Below are 18,671 nucleotides of genomic sequence, written 5' to 3' on the forward strand. Positions count from 1 at the left end.
TCATGAGAAAATTCTTATTTGTTATTCTTAGGAAGAGCAAAGTCATATTTCCCACTTTATGCTGTTATCTTATCAAATAATAAAACTACATGTAATAAAATACTTAAATGATTATAACAACATTACTCTAAAGAAAAAGATGGCACAATTGAAGAAGCTGAACCATGGGTGGTAGTGATGCTTAGAATGTTTGTTGAAAAGGAAAGTCTAATTCCTGTACCCCGGACTTCCACTTAGAAATACAGAGAGCTAGAAAGTGTATCACTCTCAACTGTACTGAGGGGAGTGGAGGATCAGTGCAGGAGGAAAAGAGGAGTCAAAAACCACGGTAAGGGGGAGTAGATGCAGTGCAGGCAAACGCAGTAACTGTCCACTGCATAGGGAAATGGACACCCTCATCATTGTCGGCACTTAAATCTCTTAGCTAGAGAAGAAAGAAGTAACTGGGGCCTGGGATATTGTTGGAGAAACATGGTAGTATTCCCAAGTGTTTGAATCTGTACTCAATTTGGGGCCAACATGAGAGAGACCCTTCTCTCCTCTCTGTCCCTGTGGTTCAGGTAGACTGATTTCACACCCTTAACATTAAGGGGGAGGAGGGAGCCCACGAGCCCATTTTGATCAATAAATGTGTGGACCAGTGATTGAGGGATGAGTACAAGCCAAACCAGATTAAAATACATATTTATAAAAGTAAAACACCTAAAATAGGTAATGCTAAGAAAGAATAATTTGTAAAATCCTGAGTTAAGATTCTCTTTATATTTGAATAGTAAGAGACAACTTTTTGACTGAGATAGACCTTTATTACAGATATCAACATGAAAAGTCTGATCCAGGGACACTGCTGTGAAATCTAAGAAGTATGACATTTAAGTATGCTTATAGGAAATTTAATTATGCTTATAGGAAAATGCTTGCTTTTATTTATGACAATGAATACTTTCAGTCTAATTGGAATACCTTATTTAAAATAAATGGTTAGACTTCATAATGACTCTCTGTCCATATTTATGAATTTTCAATTTATTTGTCATTCCTGAGTCATTAGTAGAATATATACACATACATATTAACAGTGATTTTTAAAAAACAGATGGTAGTCATTCTAAAAACGAGACATTTATGCTTACAACATTGATAACATTGATAAATTCACATATATAAAAGCCTAAATGATAGTTGACATAAAGAATTCTTATACAATTTGATATTAGACAATTCTTATATAATTGCTGCTACTTTTATTTTTCTGTAATGTTTCACACAAGTTATTGTTCAATTACTTATTTGCATGTCTACTTCAGGATGAGGAAGTCAACTAAGTGGATCCAGTGCTCTGTTCAGTCCTAAAAAGCTAGTTTCTTAGAGTTAATGTCACAAATAGCTCACAAACTTATATAATTACATGAATATTATATTTCTCAAAAGCTTCCACTAAAACAAGTATACAGTTAAACTAGACACCAAACAGACATACATTTTAATAAGCCTCATCTACATTTGATGTCCATATCAGCATGACATTAATTTTAGTTTATTTTGCTTTTTTAAAGGAATGATTGACATCCTTCTATATCATTTTCTATTTTGTAAGCAAAAACATATTTCAAGAAATGGGAAGTACTGAAAAAAATCACTAAACAAACTTTAGTAACTTTAAAAGAAGCTGCCTCTGTTGAGGTCTCCCTCCTACCCCACCTTCAGCCCTGAAAACCCTCTTTCATCCAACGACAAATAGTCCCGTCTTAATTACTACTTAATGATTTTTTTCTATCAGACATCAACACATGTGTGGTGATTAATTTTTAAATGAAATAATTCATTCTTAAATATATTAACCTTTCATATACAATCAGGTACACTTTCTCAAATGGATGCTGCCCCATCTCTTACTTCACCAGAGCTCGGCTAAGGGTGAATGAAAGGGCCTCCTAACTGGGCCTTGGGGTTTGGCGACTGCTCCAAGGCAAATTGAAAAAGGGGATTACTGACCTCCTATTATTTCCCATTGGTTAGTCAATCATTTAAACATAACTATATTACTTATCTATGCCAAGGTATATGCATTATTACCTCAAGTTTTGAAAAAGTTTATATGATTTTCAAATGTCTGATTCCTAATCCCTTTTCCTTTTCTCACCCTGACTCCTCAATTATTATACTCCCAGAAACCTTTGTTTATGCTAAATACTTGCTATAAATCACCAGTTCGCACTAAAACATGTCACTGAGGGGTGAAGACATGCTCTTAAGGTGAATGACCAGATCTGGACCTTAGTTTCCAGCCTCATTTCCTATTTTTGCTCCTATAAAACCTTTGGCTGACTGTGTTTACTTTTTGTGTTAGTATAGGTTCACCTAGAAGCACACAATAATACAGGATGAGAAGCACAAGAAATTTATTACGGGAAGGATCAGGAGAAGGTGGAGAGAACCTTTAGAACACAAGGGATGTGTGACTTGTATAAGGAAAGTGCAGGATTAAAAACTGGGTAGCATGAGTATTGGCATGTAGCACAGTTTCAAGAAAGATCTGCTTAAGCTGATCCATGCAAGCAGTGAATTTGCCCATTCCCTGAGGGCCTGTGTCAGGATGCTAAACCTGGAGAAGGTTGAATCTGGAGAAAGTGCCCCTTCCCTCCAAGTCAATGAATTCTTCCTTATCCAGTCTTACATTCTGGCCCTCTTGATTAAGCACTTTCTAGATGCAACCCCAGGGCTACTTTCCAGGCTCTTGCTGGTACAGGCTAGCTAATTCTTACAAATACATTGAAATATAATCTCTGTGCCCCCTTATCAAGCCCAGAAACACCCAGCTGGGTAATTCTGGGATTTAACTTTAGTTAAAGTCTTGGAAGCCAGGAGAGGAGGTAGGGGTAGGTCCTTTAGGGGATACCCATTACCATGCAGAATTGTGGTCTCTGCAGCATCTTCTAACATGGGGTGGGGGGAGTGAAGCTGTAGGCCACCTTTGCAAGTTCTGAGGGGTCTGAGACTACAGATTCAAATACCAACTCTGCCATTTCTAATGGAATGACTTTGGATAAATTACTTAACCTCTCTGTAACCTACTTGTATCATCTATAAAATGGGAATACTATAATGGTCAGTCCCTCATAATCTGGTTATGACTCAAAATTTGGTGAGAATAGTGCCTGGCCCTATTAAGTGCTTAATCAAGGCTGGCCCTTATTGTTCTTATTTTTGGGTTTGAATTAGTCCCATCCTGTTTTTTGGTATCTCAAGCCTAAAGGTTTAATTATACCTTCCAAAGTTAAGGTAGGGCAGAGGGCAGGGTCCTTTTCAGGAATCTAACAATATCTAAGCCCTAGCTTCCTCCTGGGTTATCTTCCATTTTTTTTCAGTCTGTGGAATATTTATGTAATCTGAATGGGGAGGTATGGTTCTTTATTCTTTGTTTATGGCATAAACTTTATACCTTGAATGGCTCAGGGCTTAGTTTCTTTCACTGCAAAAGCCTTGCCTTTTGAGATTTAAAAGCTTTAGTTTTTGAAAATCAAAGGTTTTTCTTTGTATATAGTGATATTCTATCTTTCCCCTAATGTGAGAGGAGGAATACAGGGCAAAGGGTAAAAGGAAACACATTACAAGAGGAAAATCTCAGTTAATATCTCAAAATATTATTCCTCTACAATGTTTCTATTTAGGCTCCTCTCTGTTCTTGAAATTCCTTTTTGTTACCAATTAGAATCCTGTATATTCAAGTTGCAATTTGGATGCCTTCTCTTCTTAGAAGCACTCTTTAATCACTCCAGTCCAAAGTGCTTTCTTTTTATAATTTTATTAATGCAGTCGTTGCCACATACATTTGAAATGGGCTGGTACATACTCTATTTTCCCCACTATACTATGTGCTACTTGTGATCTGGGAATAAACCCTATTCATTTTTTATACCTATACTCTCTTTAGTACCTAACATAGGGCTTGACACATAGAACTACTTAAAAATGTTAATACAATTAAACAAATTATAAGAAGCTTTTATAGCAAGGGCTTACATTCCTCCCTGAATCTCTACCTATGTTTTCTTGGTCTTTGGAACAGGCCTACGTGCTATGGATCATTGATACCTATATAACTGTTGCAGGAAGGTGGACCCTTTCCAGGGCCCCAGAGTGGAGTCTCGTCTAACACAGGGAAACGAATTGTCCGAGGAGACACGTGCTGACAAAGCAAAAGACTTCATTGGAAAGGGGCGCCCAGACAGTGAACCCAGGAGAAGGAACTCAGGAGAACTGCTCTGCCACTTGACTCGCAGTCCAGTCGCAGGGTTTATACTAATGGAGTTAGCTTTCTGGGTTGTCTCTGGCCAATCATCTTGCTTGGCCCATATTTGGTCTGACCTCAGGGTCCTTCCTGGTGGCGGGCGCATCTCTCAGCCAAGATCGATTCCAGTGTGAGCGTTTCTGGGACGTCGGCAGGACAGGTGGGCCGGTGTCTCCTCCCTCCTCTTATTGGCCCCTCCCAAATTCTTCTCCATTAGCTTAGAAGACATATTATGGGCTGGCGCCTCCTCCCTCCTTTTGGTCCCTCCGGAATTCTCCCTGTTATTTTTTCTCAGCAGCACCGCGTTCAGGATCTCCTGTTCTTAGACAACTCAGGCAAGTGGTTGTTATCGTGATTGGCCAAGGCAGGTGGTTTTGGTCAAAAGTTCCCTAACAAAACTAGATACAACGTATTCATCTACATTTCAGTTAAAAAAAATATTAAGTGCACTATGTGCCAGCCATTTTACCAGACTCAGGAGATGAAAAATTGAATAAGGCTTGCCATCAAAGATAGAGGTTCTCAAAACAAGACTTTTAAATGACACATATACCTAGCACAGAACCTGACACATGGTAGCGCTGAGAACGTTATTGGAGAGGGAAGGAATAAAAAACTGGTGGAGTTATGCATGGGTTTACTTGGGAGCACAGAGAAGATAACTTTCGTTCATCCCAAGGAAGTCTTTTTTTTTTTTAACATCTTTATTGGGGTATAATTGCTTTACAATGGTGTGTTAGTTTCTGCTTTATAACAAAGTGAATCAGTTATACATATACATATGTTCCCATATCTCTTCCCTCTTGCATCTCCCTCCCTCCCACCCTCCCTATCCCACCCCTCCAGGCGGTCACAAAGCACCGAGCTGATCTCCCTGTGCTATGCGGCTGCTTCCCACTAGCTATCTACCTTACGTTTGGTAGTGTATATATGTCCATGCCTCTCTCTCGCTTTGTCACAGCTCACCCTTCCCCATCCCCATATCCTCAAGTCTGTTCTCCAGTAGGTCTGTGTCTTTATTCCTTCTGTATGACAGACTCTAGATCTATCCACCTCATTACAAATAGCTCAATTTCGTTTCTTTTTATGGCTGAGTAATATTCCATTGTATATATGTGCCACATCTTCTTTATCCATTCATCCGACGGCGGGCACTTAGGTTGTTTCCATCTCCGGGCTATTGTAAATAGAGCTGCAATGAACATTTTGGTACATGACTCTTTCTGAATTCTGGTTTCCTCAGGGTATATACCTAGTAGTGGGATTGCTGGGTCATATGGTAGTTCTATTTGTAGTTTTTTAAGGAACCTCCATACTGTTCTCCATAGTGGCTGAACCAATTCACATTCCCACCAGCAGTGCAAGAGTGTTCCCTTTTCTCCACACCCTCTCCAGCATTTATTGTTTCTAGATTTTTTGATGATGGCCATTCTGACTGGTGTGAGATGATATCTCATTGTAGTTTTGATTTGCATTTCTCTAATGATTAATGATGTTGAGCATTCTTTCATGTGTTTGTTGGCAGTCTGTATATCTTCTTCGGAGAAATGTCTATTTAGATCTTCAGACCATTTTTGGATTGGGTTGTTTGTTTTTTTGTTATTGAGCTGCATGAGGTGCTTGTAAATTTTGGAAATTAATCCTTTGTCAGTTGCTTCATTTGCAAATATTTTCTCCCATTCTGAGGATTTTCTTTTGGTCTTGTTTATGGTTTCCTTTGCTGTGCAAAAGCTTTGAAGTTTCTTTAGGTCCCATTTGTTTATTTTTGTTTTTATTTCCATTTCTCTAGGAGGTGGGTCAAAAAGGATCTTGCTGTGATTTATGTCATAGAGTGTTCTGCCTATGTTTTCCTCTAAGAGTTTGATAGTTTCTGGTCTTACATTTAGGTCTTTAATCCACTTTGAGCTTATTTTTGTGTATGGTGTTAGGGAGTGATCTAATCTCATACTTTTACATGTACCTGTCCAGTTTTCCCAGCACCACTTATTGAAGAGGCTGTCCTTTCTCCACTGTACATTCCTGCCTCCTTTATCAAAGATAAGGTGACCATATGTGCGTGGGTTTATCTCTGGGCTTTCTATCCTGTTCCATTGATCTATCTTTCTGCTTTGGGCCAGTCCCATACTGTGTTGATTACTGTAGTTTTGTAGTAGAGTCTGAAGTCAGGGAGCCTGATTCCTCCAGCTCCGTTATTTGTTCTCAAGATTGCTTTGGCTATTCGGGGTCTTTTGTGTTTCCATACAAATTGTGAAATTTTTTGTTCTAGTTCTGTGAAAAATGTCAGTGGTAGTTTGATAGGGATTGCATTGAATCTGTAGATTGCTTTGGGCAGTAGAGTCATTTTCACCAATGTTGATTCTTCCAATCCAAGAACATGGTATATCTCTCCATCTGTTTGTATCATCTTTAATTTCTTTCATCAGTGTCTTATAATTTTCTGCATACAGGTCTTTTGTCTCCTTAGGTAGGTTTATTCCTAGATATTTTATTCTTTTTGTTGCAATGGTAAATGGGAGTGTTTTCTTGATTTCACTTTCAGATTTTTCATCATTAGTGTATAGGAATGCCAGAGATTTCTGTGCATTAATTTTGTATCCTGCTACTTTACCAAATTCATTGATTAGCTCTAGTAGTTTTCTGGTAGCATCTTTAGGATTCTCTATGTATAGTATCATGTCATCTGCAAACAGTGACAGCTTTACTTCTTCTTTTCCGATTTGGATTCCTTTTATTTCCTTTTCTTCTCTGATTGCTGTGGCTAAAACTTCCAAAACTATGTTGAATAAGAGTGGTGAGAGTGGGCAACCTTGTCTTGTTCCTGACCTTAGTGGAAATGCTTTCAGTTTTTCGCCATTGAGGATGATGTTGGCTGTGGGCTTGTCATATACGGCCTTTATTATATTGAGGAAAGTTCCCTCTACACCTACTTTCTGCAGGGTTTTTATCATAAATGGGTGTTGAATTTTGTCAAAAGCTTTCTCTGCATCTATTGAGATGATCATATGGTTTTTCTCCTTCAATTTGTTAATATGGTTAATCACATTGATAGATTTGCGTATATTGAAGAATCCTTGCATTCCTGGAATAAACCCCACTTGATCATGGTGTATGATCCTTTTAATGTGCTGTTGGATTCTGTTTGCTAGTATTTTGTTGAGGATTTTTGCATCTATGTTCATCAGTGATATTGGCCTGTAGTTTTCTTTCTTTGTGACATCCTTGTCTGGTTTTGGTATCAAGGTGATGGTGGCCTCGTAGAATGAGTTTGGGAGTGTTCCTCCCTCTGCTATATTTTGGAAGAGTTTGAGAAGGATAGGTGTTAGCTCTTCTCTAAATGTTTGATAGAATTCGCCTGTGAAGCCATCTGGTCCTGGGCTTTTGTTTGTTGGAAGATTTTTAATCACAGTTTCAATTTCAGTGTTTGTGATTGGTCTGTTCATATTTTCTATTTCTTCCTGATTCAGTCTTGGCAGTTTGTGCATTTCTAAGAATTTGTCCATTTCTTCCAGATTGTCCATTTTATTGGCATAGAGTTGCTTGTAGTAATCCCTCATGATTTTTTTTATTTCTGCAGTGTCAGTTGTTACTTCTCCTTTTTCATGTCTAACTCTATTGATTTGAGTCTTCTCGCTTTTTTTCTTGATGAGTCTGGCTAATGGTTTATCAATTTTGTTTATCTTCTCAAAGAACCAGCTTTTAGTTTTATTGGTCTTTGCTATTGTTTCCTTCATTTCTTTTTCATTTATTTCTGATCTGATTTTTATGATTTCTTTCCTTCTGCTAACTTTGGGGGTTTTTTTGTTCTTCTTTCTCTAATTGCTTTAGGTGCAAGGTTAGGTTGTTTATTCGAGATGTTTCCTGTTTCTTAAGGTGGGCTTGTATTGCTATAAACTTCCCTCTTAGAACTGCTTTTGCTGCATCCCATAGGATTTGGGTCATCGTGTCTCCATTGTCATTTGTTTCTAGGTTTTTTTTTTATTTCCTCTTTGACTTCTTCAGTGATCACTTCGTTATTAAGTAGTGTATTGTTTAGCCTCCATGTGTTTGTATTTTTTAGAGATCTTTTTCTTTAATTGATATCTAGTCTCATGGCATTGTGGTCGGAAATGATACTTGATACAATTTCAATTTTCTTAAATTTATCAAGGCTTGATCTGTGACCCAAGATATGATCTATCCTGGAGAATGTTCCATGAGCAGTTGAGAAAAATGTGTATTCTGTTGTTTTTGGATGGAATGTCCTATAAATATCAATTATAGGACCATTTATAAGTCCATCTTGTTTAATGTATCATTTAAAGCTTGTGTTTATTTATTTTCATTTTGGATGATCTGTCCAGTGGTGAAAGTGGGGTGTTAATGTCCCCTACTGTGAATGTGTTACTGTCGATTTCCCCTTTTATGGCTGTTAGTATTTGCCTTATGTATTGAGGTGCTCCTATGTTGGGTGCATAAATATTTACAATTGTTATATCTTCTTCTTGGATAGATCCCTTGATCATTATGTAGTGTCCTTCTTTGTCTCTTCTAATAGTCTTTATTTTAAAGTCTATTTTGTTTGATATGAGAATTTTGTTTGATATGAGAATTGCCAGCTTTCTTTTGGTTTCCATTTGCATGGAATACCTTTTTCCATCCCCTTATTTTCAGTCTGTATGTGTCTCTAGGTCTGAAGTGTGTCTCTTGTAGATAGCATATATATGGGTCTTGTTTTTGTATCCATTCAGCCAATTTGTGTCTTTTGGTGGGAGCATTTTGTCCATTTACATTTAAGGTAATTATCGATATGTATGTTCCTATTCCCATTTTCTAAATTGTTTTGGGTTCATTATTATAGGTCTTTTCCTTCTCTTGTGTTCTTGCCTAGAGAAGTTCCTTTAGCATTTGTTGTAAAGCTGGTTTGGTGGTGCTGAACTCTCTCAGCTTTTGCTTGTCTGTAAAGGTTTTAATTTCTCTGTCAAATCTGAATGAGATCCTTGGTGGGTAGAGTAATCTTGGTTGCAGGTTTTTCTCCTTCATCACTTTCAGTATGTCCTGCCACTCCCTTCTGGCTTGCAGAGTTTCTGCTGAGAGATCAGCTGTTAACCTTATGGGGATTCCCTTGTGTGTTATTTGTTGTTTTTCCCTTGCTGCTTTTAATATGCTTTCTTTGTATTTAATTTTTGACAGTTTGATTAATATGTGTCTTGCCGTACTTCTCCTTAGATTTATCCTATATGGGACTCTCTGTGCTTCCTGGACTTGATTAACTATTTCCTTTCCCATATTAGGGAAGTTTTCAACTATAATCTCTTCAAATATTTTCTCAGTCCGTTTCTTTTTCTCTTCTTCTTTTGGAACCCCTATAATTCAAATGTTGGTGCGTTTAATGTCCCAGAGGTCTCTGAGACTGTCCTCAGTTCTTTTCATTCTTTTTTCTTTATTCTGCTCTGCAGTAGTTATTTCCACTATTTTGTCTTCCAGGTCACTTATCCGTTCTTCTGCCTCAGTTATTCTGCTATTGATCCCATCTAGAGTATTTTTCATTTCATTCATTGTGTTGTTCATCATTGTTTGTTTCATCTTTAGTTCTTCTAGGTCCTTTTTAAATGTTTCTTGCATTTTGTCTATTCTATTTCCAAGATTTTGGATCATCTTTACTATCATTATTCTGAATTCTTTTTTCAGGTAGACTGCCTATTTCCTCTTCATTTGTTAGGTGTGGTGCGTTTTGTTTTTGTTTTTGTTTTTGTTTTGTGGTATGCGGGCCTCTCACTGTTGTGGCCTCTCCCGTTGCGGAGCACAGGCTCCGGACGCGCAGGCTCAGAGGCCATGGCTCACAGGCCCAGCCGCTCCGCGGCATGTGGGATCTTCCCGGACCGGGGCACGAACCCGCGTTCCCTGCATCGGCAGGCGGACTCTCAACCACTGCGCCACCAGGGAAGCCCTGGTGCGTTTTTATCTTGCTCCTTCATCTGCTGTGTTTTTCTGTCTTCTCATTTTGCTTATCTTACTGTGTTTGGGGTCTCCTTTTTGCAGGCTGCAGGTTTGTAGTTCCCGTTGTTTTTGATGTCTGTCCCCAGTGGCTAAGGTTGGTTCAGTGGGTTGTGTAGGCTTCCTGGTGGAGGGGACTAGTGCCTGTGTTCTGGTGGATGAGGCTGGGTCTTGTTTCTCTTGTGGGCAGGTCCATGTCTGGTGGTGTGTTTTGGGGTGTCTGTGGACTTATTATGATTTTAGGCAGCCTCTCTGGTAATGGGTGGGGTTGTGTTCCTCTTTTGCTAGTTGTTTGGCATATGGTGTCCAGCACTGTAGCTTGCTAGTCATTGAGTGAAGCTGGGTGCTGGCATTGAGATGGAGATCTCTGGGAGATTTTTGCCATTTGATATTATGTGGAGCTGGGAGGTCTCTTGTTGACCAGTGTCCTGAAGTTGGCTCTCCCACCTCAGAGACACAGCACTGACTCCTGGCTGTAGCACCAAGAGCCTTTCAACCACATGGCTCAGAATAAAAGGGAGAAAAAAGTAGAGAGAAAGAATTAGTAGAAGTGGGAAGAAAGAAAGAAAGAAGGAAAGAAAGAAAGAAAGAAAGGAGGGAAGAAAGGAGGGAAGGAAGGAAGAAAGAAAGAAAGAAAGAAAGAAGGAAAGAAAGAAAGAAAGAGAAGAAAAGGAAAGAAAGAAAGAAAGGAGGGAGGGAGGGAGGGAGGAAGGAAGGAGGGAAGGAAGGAAAAAAGAAAGAAAGAAAGAAAGAAGATACAGTAAAATAAAATAAAGTAAAATATAATAAAGTTATTAAATTAAAAAATAATTATTTAGAAAAAAAAAAAGGGATGAATAAAACCTTAGGACAAATGGTGGAAGCAAAGCTGTACAGACAAAATCTCACACAGAAGCATACACATACACCCTCACAAAAAGAGGATAAGGGGAAAAATCATAAATACAGACAAACACACAGAAGCATACACATACACCCTCACAAAAAGAGGATAAGGGGAAAAATCATAAATCTTGCTTTCAAAGTCCACCTCCTTAATTTGGGATGATTCATTGTCTCCTCAATTTGGGATGATTCGTTGTCTATTCATGTATTCCACAGATACAGGGTACATCAAGTTGATTGTGCAGCTTTAATCCGCTGCTTCTGAGGCTGCTTTTGGGAGGTCTGAGGTCTTCTGCCAGCATTCAGTAGGTGTTCTGTAGGAGTTCCTCCACGTATAGATGTATTTCTGGTGCCTCTGTTGCGTCTGCCACTGTGGGGAGTGGCTGCCGGGAGAGGCGGGGAGCGGCCGGCGGGCGGCGGGGCAGGCGCAGCGGCTTCCCCGCCCCGGGGCGGCGCCGGGCCTCGGGGCCTCGCGTCTCTGCCCGCCCACCGGCTAGCTCACTCGCTCGGAGCCCAGGCCGCCGCCGTGTCTTCCGGGGCCAGCGTAAGCGCCCTCCAGCGCCTGGTGGAGCAGCTCAAGCTGGAGGCCGGCGTGGAGAGGATCAAGGTGAGGCCCGCGCCGGCGCCTGGCCTCGGGGTGCGGAGACTGCCTGGCCGTCCGCGGGCCTGGAAGGACGAGGCCGCGCCCGGGCGGACAGCTGCGGGGCCGGCCCGAGCGCGAGCTGGGTGGCCGGACGCAGTGGGCGGCCCTGAGGACTGCGCCCGACTGGGCTTGCTGCTGGTTTCGGGCGGTGGGAGTCCGCACAGGACCGGGCCCGGACCCCGGCGCCCGGGAGAAACGCACCTGTCCCCGCGAGGGCGGTCCGGGACTGAGAGCCCCGGCGCGGTCACGTTTCAGTGATGGCGACAATGTCTCGGGGTGCCCGACGGACGCGAGGACACCAGGAATGCAGGCGACATGCCGGTGGCCTCCCTGGACTTGGCTGGTGCGGGAGGATGGGGTCCAGAGCTGCGGAGGAGACTCCCAAGGAAGTCTTGAAGGAGGCTGTGACCAAGCTGAGTCCCAGAGGATGAACAACAATCAGGCAAGGAAAGAAAAAGTAGAGGGACAGATTTGGCAGCATAAGCAAGAACATGGTGGTGAAAAGTAACAAATTATGTATTTTTATGTAAAAAAAAGATCAGATTGGTTTATATTTTAGCAGAAATACATTTTTTTGTGCAACGTGAGATTATGGTTTACAGTGGGGACTCTGGAGCTAGACAGCCTAGGTGTAAATCTTGGTTCTATCACTTATAATTTGCTCTATACTCTTAGTTAAGTATTTTACCCACTCTGTGCCTAGGCAGTCCACCTGTGAAACTGGAAATCGGACCTCTTAATGTTGTTATGAACTTCAAATGAAACAGTATATTTAAAACCTTTAAAAGTGTCAAAAGAGGGGGGACCTTCAAGATGGCGGAGGAGTAAGATGTGGAGATCACCTTCCTCCCTGTAAGTACATCAGAAATACATATACATGTGTAAGAACACCTACTGAATGCTCCCCACGTACCTGGGTAGGGCAAAAGAAAAAAGAAAAACACAGAGACAAAAGAATAGGGACGGGACCTGCACCAGTGGGAGGGAGCTGTGAAGGAGGAAAAGTCTCCACACACTAGGAAGCCCCTTCGCGGGCAGAGATTGCGGGAGGCGGAGGGGGGGAGCTTCGGAGCCGCGGAGGAAAGCACAGCAACGGGGGTGCGGAGGGCAAAGCGGAGAGATTCCCGCACAGAGGATCGGCGCCGACCGGCGCTCACCAGCCCGAGAGGCTTGTGTGCTCACCCGCCTGGGCAGGCGGGGGCTGGGAGCTGAGGCTCGGGCTTCGGAGGTCAGATCCCAGGGAGAGGACTGGGGTTGGCTGCGTGAACACAGCCTGAAGCGGCTAGTGCACCACGACTAGCCGGGAGGGAGTCCGGGAACAAGTCTGGACCTGCCGGAGAGGCAAGAGACCGTAGTTACGGGGTGTGCAAGGAGAGGGGATTCCTTCTCTGCATGAACACAGAAGGCAGAATACTGCCTAAGCGAGCTCTAGAGATGGGCACGAGCCGTGGCTATCACCTTGGACCCCAGAGACGGGCATGAAATGCTGCTGCTGCCACCAAGAATCCTGTGTGCAAGCATAGGTCACTATCCATACCCCTCAGCCTGTGCAGCCCGCCACTGCCAAGGTCCCGAGATCCAGGGACAACTTCCCCAGGAGAACACACAGCACGCCTCAGGCTGTTACAACATCACGCCAGCCTCTGCCGTCACAACATCACTAATCATTAGAGAAATGCAGATCAAAACTACAATGAGATGGGACTCCCCTGGTGGTGCAGTGGTTAAGAATCCACCTGCCAATGCAGGGAACACGTTCGATCCCTGGTCCGGGAAGATCCCACATGCCGCGGAGCAGCTAAGCCCATGCACCACAGCTACTGAGCCTGTGCTCTAGAGCCCGCAAGCCACAACTACTGAGCCCACGTGCTACAATTACTGAAGCCCATGCACCTAGAGCCCGTGCTCCACAACAAGAGAAGCCACCGCAATGTGAAGCCTGCGCACTGCAACGAAGAATAGCCCCCGCTCTCTGCAACTAGAGAAAGCCCGCATGCAGCAACGAAGACCCAACACAGCCAAAAATAAATAAATTTATTTTTAAAAAAACTACAATGAGATATCACCTCACACTGGTTAGAATGGCCATCATCAAAAAATCTACAAACAATAATGCTGTTTCCCACTGTTGGTGGGAATGTAAATTGATACAGCCACGATGGAGAACAGTATGGAAGTCCTTAAAAAACTGAAAATAGAACTACCATATTACCCAGCAATCCCACTACTGGGCATATACCCTGAGAAGACCATAATTCAAAAAGAGTCATGTACCAGAATGTTCATTGCAGCTCTATTTACAATAGCCAGGACGTGGAAGCAACCTAAGTGTCCATCAACAGATGAATGGGTAAAGAAGATGTGGCACATATATACAATAGAATATTACTCAGCCATAAAATGAAACGAAATTGAGTTATTTGTAGTTAGGTGGGTGGACCTAGAGTCTGTCATACAGAGTGAAGTAAGTCAGAAAGAGAAAAACAAATACCGTATGCTAACACATATATATGGAATCTAAAAAAAAAAAAAAATGGTTCTGAAGAACCTAGGGGCAGGACAGGAATAAAGTCGCAGATGTAGAGAATAAACTTGAGGACATGGGGAGGGGGAAGGGTAAGCTGGGACGAAGTGAGAGTGGCATGGACATACATACACTACCAAATATAAAATAGATAGCTAGTGGGAAGCAGCCGCATAGCACAGGGAGATCAGCTCAGTGCTTTGTGACCGCCTAGAGGGGTGGGATAGGGAGGGTGGGAGGGAGGGAGACGCAAGAGGGAGGAGATATGGGGATATATGTATACGTATAGCTGATTCACTTTGTTATACAGTAGAAACTAACACAACATTGTAAAGCAGTTATACTCCAATAAAGATATTTTTAAAAGTGTCTAAAAACTGCTAGATAAATTTTAGCTTATGAAGATTAAATGTCATTTTCTTTTTTTTTCAACTTTTCGTAAGACGTAGTTCCCATTTAACATTATTCAGATCCTTGTTTTCTGCCCATAGATTCTCAGTAGGGACACAGTAGGAAGAATGGTCCACTCTCTTAGAAAACTCAGTAGACTCATTTAGGGGTCATATCAAATCACAGATCCATTTAGCTTCCCTTCTACACCCCAATTTCGGAAGTACTCTCACTGCTTTAGTGAATCACTGTTAGTGGAAGGGGGAGTGCACTGTGACGTTTCATTCAGGGATGTTGGGGCCAAAGAACGACTTTGAATTTTATTTTATAGGCATTCTAGATACATAATAGAGACAGTCAGTTCTAGATTAAAATAGCTGAAATATCTAACCTCAAGTCTCTTCTCTTACCAGTTTGCGTTGTTGCCAGAACTAGGAAAATACCAAGGAGGCACACTTGTTCTGGGTATACTGCAGCATCAATGACTTCTAGTAAGTATGCCATAACCAACCCATTTATTTGCTTTCTTCTGATGAAAAGATATTTTTGGAACATTCTTCTACAATGAGTCAAGATAAATTAGATATGAACAGAAAAAATATCAGTGTTTTGACTCAAAACTCATAAATTTTAAGTTATGGAAGAGAAATTCCACACGATAAATATTACTTTATACAAGAATGGATTTTGGCTTACCTGTAATTTTCATTTGTTGGAGAAAGTAGTTGGGAAGTGTGGTGTGGGAATGTGGAGCGTGTTTCAATGTTTTTCTTGGCTCAAATGTATTAATTCAGTATTTAAAGCCTGTTCAATTTTCAGTTAGATGCATCAATTATGTTCACAAAGACTTTCATTTAGCTAAAAGTGATTAATCATTAAGCTTTTATTTCCATGTGTTTTATTCCCGACTTATACCACAATTTTAATCAAAACAAGTCTTACCTATTTGGTCAGAAAAACCCACTATGTGTTAAGCACAGGTAGTTGCTTTAATTGTAAAGTGAAATAACTCTTGAAACTAAGATTTAGGTGTTACAAATACAGTATGCTGTGCTCTATTTTATTTGTTAAAACCATGTAACTCAATAAAAATGTAATTTAAAAAACTGGGACACTTTAAGACATTGTAGATTAGTGACTAACATATAGTTAATTCATAAAATAATATTCTGCATTCATCCATCACTATAATTACAGTTAACCCTTGAACAGCACGAGTTTGAACTTCACGGGTCCACTTAATATGTGGGGGTTTTTTCCCAATCAATACTACAGTACTACACAATCTGTGGTTGGTTAAATCTGTGGGTGCTGAACTGTGGATACTGAGGACCAACTATGAACTTGAGCATCCTTGGATTTTGTTATCTACAGCAAGTCCTGGATCCAGTCCTCTGTGGATACCGAGGGATGCTATAATGCAATGTGATGATCCAACGAGCCAATATAGGTGTGGCATTTTGATGTGCTACAAATTGCCACTTTCAAACTACTTTTTAGATCAATTCCATACCAGATACATCATAAATAATTATATGTAATAATGATGATATCATAAATTTGTGCAATATTTCACAACCTTCAAAATATAACAGTTTTTAAAGGTTCCTTTCAATCTCATGCACATCAAGTAAAAAATAGCCTCCATTAGAAGTAACAGTAGTTTAGGATTTGAACACGTGTCAGACATTGTGTTAACATGCATTGACTGTATAATTTAAAATGTCTTAACTCTTTTAATCCTCATAAGAAACCTCTGAAGGAGGAACTGGCATTAACCTCATTTTACAGAAGAAGAAACTAAGATGGAAACCAAGTTAACATAACTGATTGCTAGTAGAGCAAGAATTGACATAAAGATATGTCTGATGTGGAGTTCACATTCTTAAGCATCACGTCACACTGCCTCCTATAACTTTTCCTTGTTGTCATTGATGAGGTCACCCATTTCTTTCAAAAACAGTACCTGGTTAGGATATTTTGACACCACATGATTAGAACCTTAATCAACTATATGATTCATTTGAAACTAGTTCCTTATAACAGAGTGTAAAAATGATAATCAGCTTAGCAAAGAATTAATTTGTGCATGTACAGTTAAGGAAAGAAATCTCTAACTAATTGTTGGGAATGCATTTGTTTCTATGCGGGTGGCCTGGGTCCTCTTCTGGTCTTACTTCGGTCTTATTTCTCCTCTTTTGGTCTTATTTCCTTGTGTTTTGTAAGAGCCTACATTGTCCTTGCAGATCCTGCTGGCTGAGCAGTCTGTCATTTCTTGGACAATCTTTCCAAGCTGGCAGACATGCTATTCCAAGGCTCTCACAGTTGTTATAAGTTTCATGGGAGATTTACAAATTCCTTCCGCAGACATCTCATTTTCCTGCCGATACTCTACTGCTTGATTTCCTTGCAGTAAATCCTTGTTATCTCACTTTATTTCTCCATTTTCTCCTTCCTTTCTAGCCATGCTGCTGCTGCTTCTCTCCGCTCACTTCCCTTTATCCCTGTGCTGTTGGCATTCTCATTTAGACATCAGTCTTGTTATATCTACTTGCTTATTTGTGGTGGTATGCAGCCCTTCCTAATTTTTTTTTTTTTGCATATATCCTCCATAAACATAACCATTTTGTTAAAAGGGACCACCTTCTGGGTAACACCACCAGGAATACATCTCTCCCCCAGGAAATATGACAAAAACCTTTCTCTCCAGTGCTTCCCGTTCTTTCCCTTTAAAGCATTTCTCTGCTGAAGCAGCCAAGTGGCTGCACAACATAATCCTGTATAAAGCTGGCAGAAATGCTATTTCAGAGCATTTGTGTTTAACGCTTTATTGTCCATTTTGTACAAGTTGCAAGGCACATGAATAATCCTTCAGTGAATTTTCACTCAACATACACCTTTTAAGCAATTAGGATCTGTCAGCCCCTTTAGACCCTGCACAGGATATCATTTTCCTTTGTTGTTCCAGGGTGCTCTTCCCTCAACTGCCACCCCGAAAAGCTAACCATGTGGGCTACATTCACTTCCCTCTGGCTTGTGGGTTGGGTTCAGAATATGGGAGACACTAGCAGAGACGGAGGACACTGAAGCAGGAATATTTATTACCTTAGTTCTCTCCCTTTGGGGTCTGCAGGCTGATGCCATCTCTGTAGAAAAGGCCACAGCTTCAGGGTCACAGGAGGCCCTTTCCATATAACGACCCTCTCCGGGTTCTGTAAGTACTCCCTCCCCTTACCCTTCAGTATGGCTTTCCTCTGTGTTAGCTTCCAAGTCCTGACTTATCCATTATTGGTCCCCCAAATTCCCGCCACACTCCTTGAAATGAGTCTCATTATTAAACACCCCCCAAATTACAAACTCTGAGTGTTGCGTCTGTCTTCTGAACTGACTGACACAGACTTAGGAGTACACCACGAGAAGTTATATATAGCTGTTCACTTTAAGGAAGTTGAACTGTAGAAAAAGAGTCAATCATGTAAACACATAAGTGAATTATGAATTATAGAACATGTGATAGAAGCAGATATAACGTACAGAGAAGTCACACAAGAGAAGGTGATTTGTTCCATCCAGGAAGAGGGTATCAGAGAGGGCTTCTTGGAGTAATGGTTGAGTGATGCCTGGAATAATGAACTGGTTATCAAGGTTTGATGAAAGGATTGGGCTGGGACTGGGGCAGAAAGGCCATTCTCAGATGAGGGAACAGACCTGGTCAAACAAGAAAGCCTGGGACGTCATTCTGTGTGTAGACAACTTCAAACTCATGATAGCCAGAACTTATAGTGGGAGAAGGGGCATGTAAGTCCAGACAAGTCTGAAGATCTGAGAGGGTTTAATATATCATACTGAGGAATTTGGATTTAATTCTGTATGTCATAGGGGAGCCCCAGAAGTTTGTACCCTATAAAGTAGAAAAATAAGTTTTGTCTTTAGACAGAGTACTTTGGTGACAGTGAAGCTCGTTT

Source organism: Lipotes vexillifer, unplaced genomic scaffold, assembly GCF_000442215.2.
Source record: "Lipotes vexillifer unplaced genomic scaffold, Lipotes_vexillifer_v1.1 scaffold1287, whole genome shotgun sequence".
Lineage (NCBI taxonomy): Eukaryota > Metazoa > Chordata > Mammalia > Artiodactyla > Lipotidae > Lipotes > Lipotes vexillifer.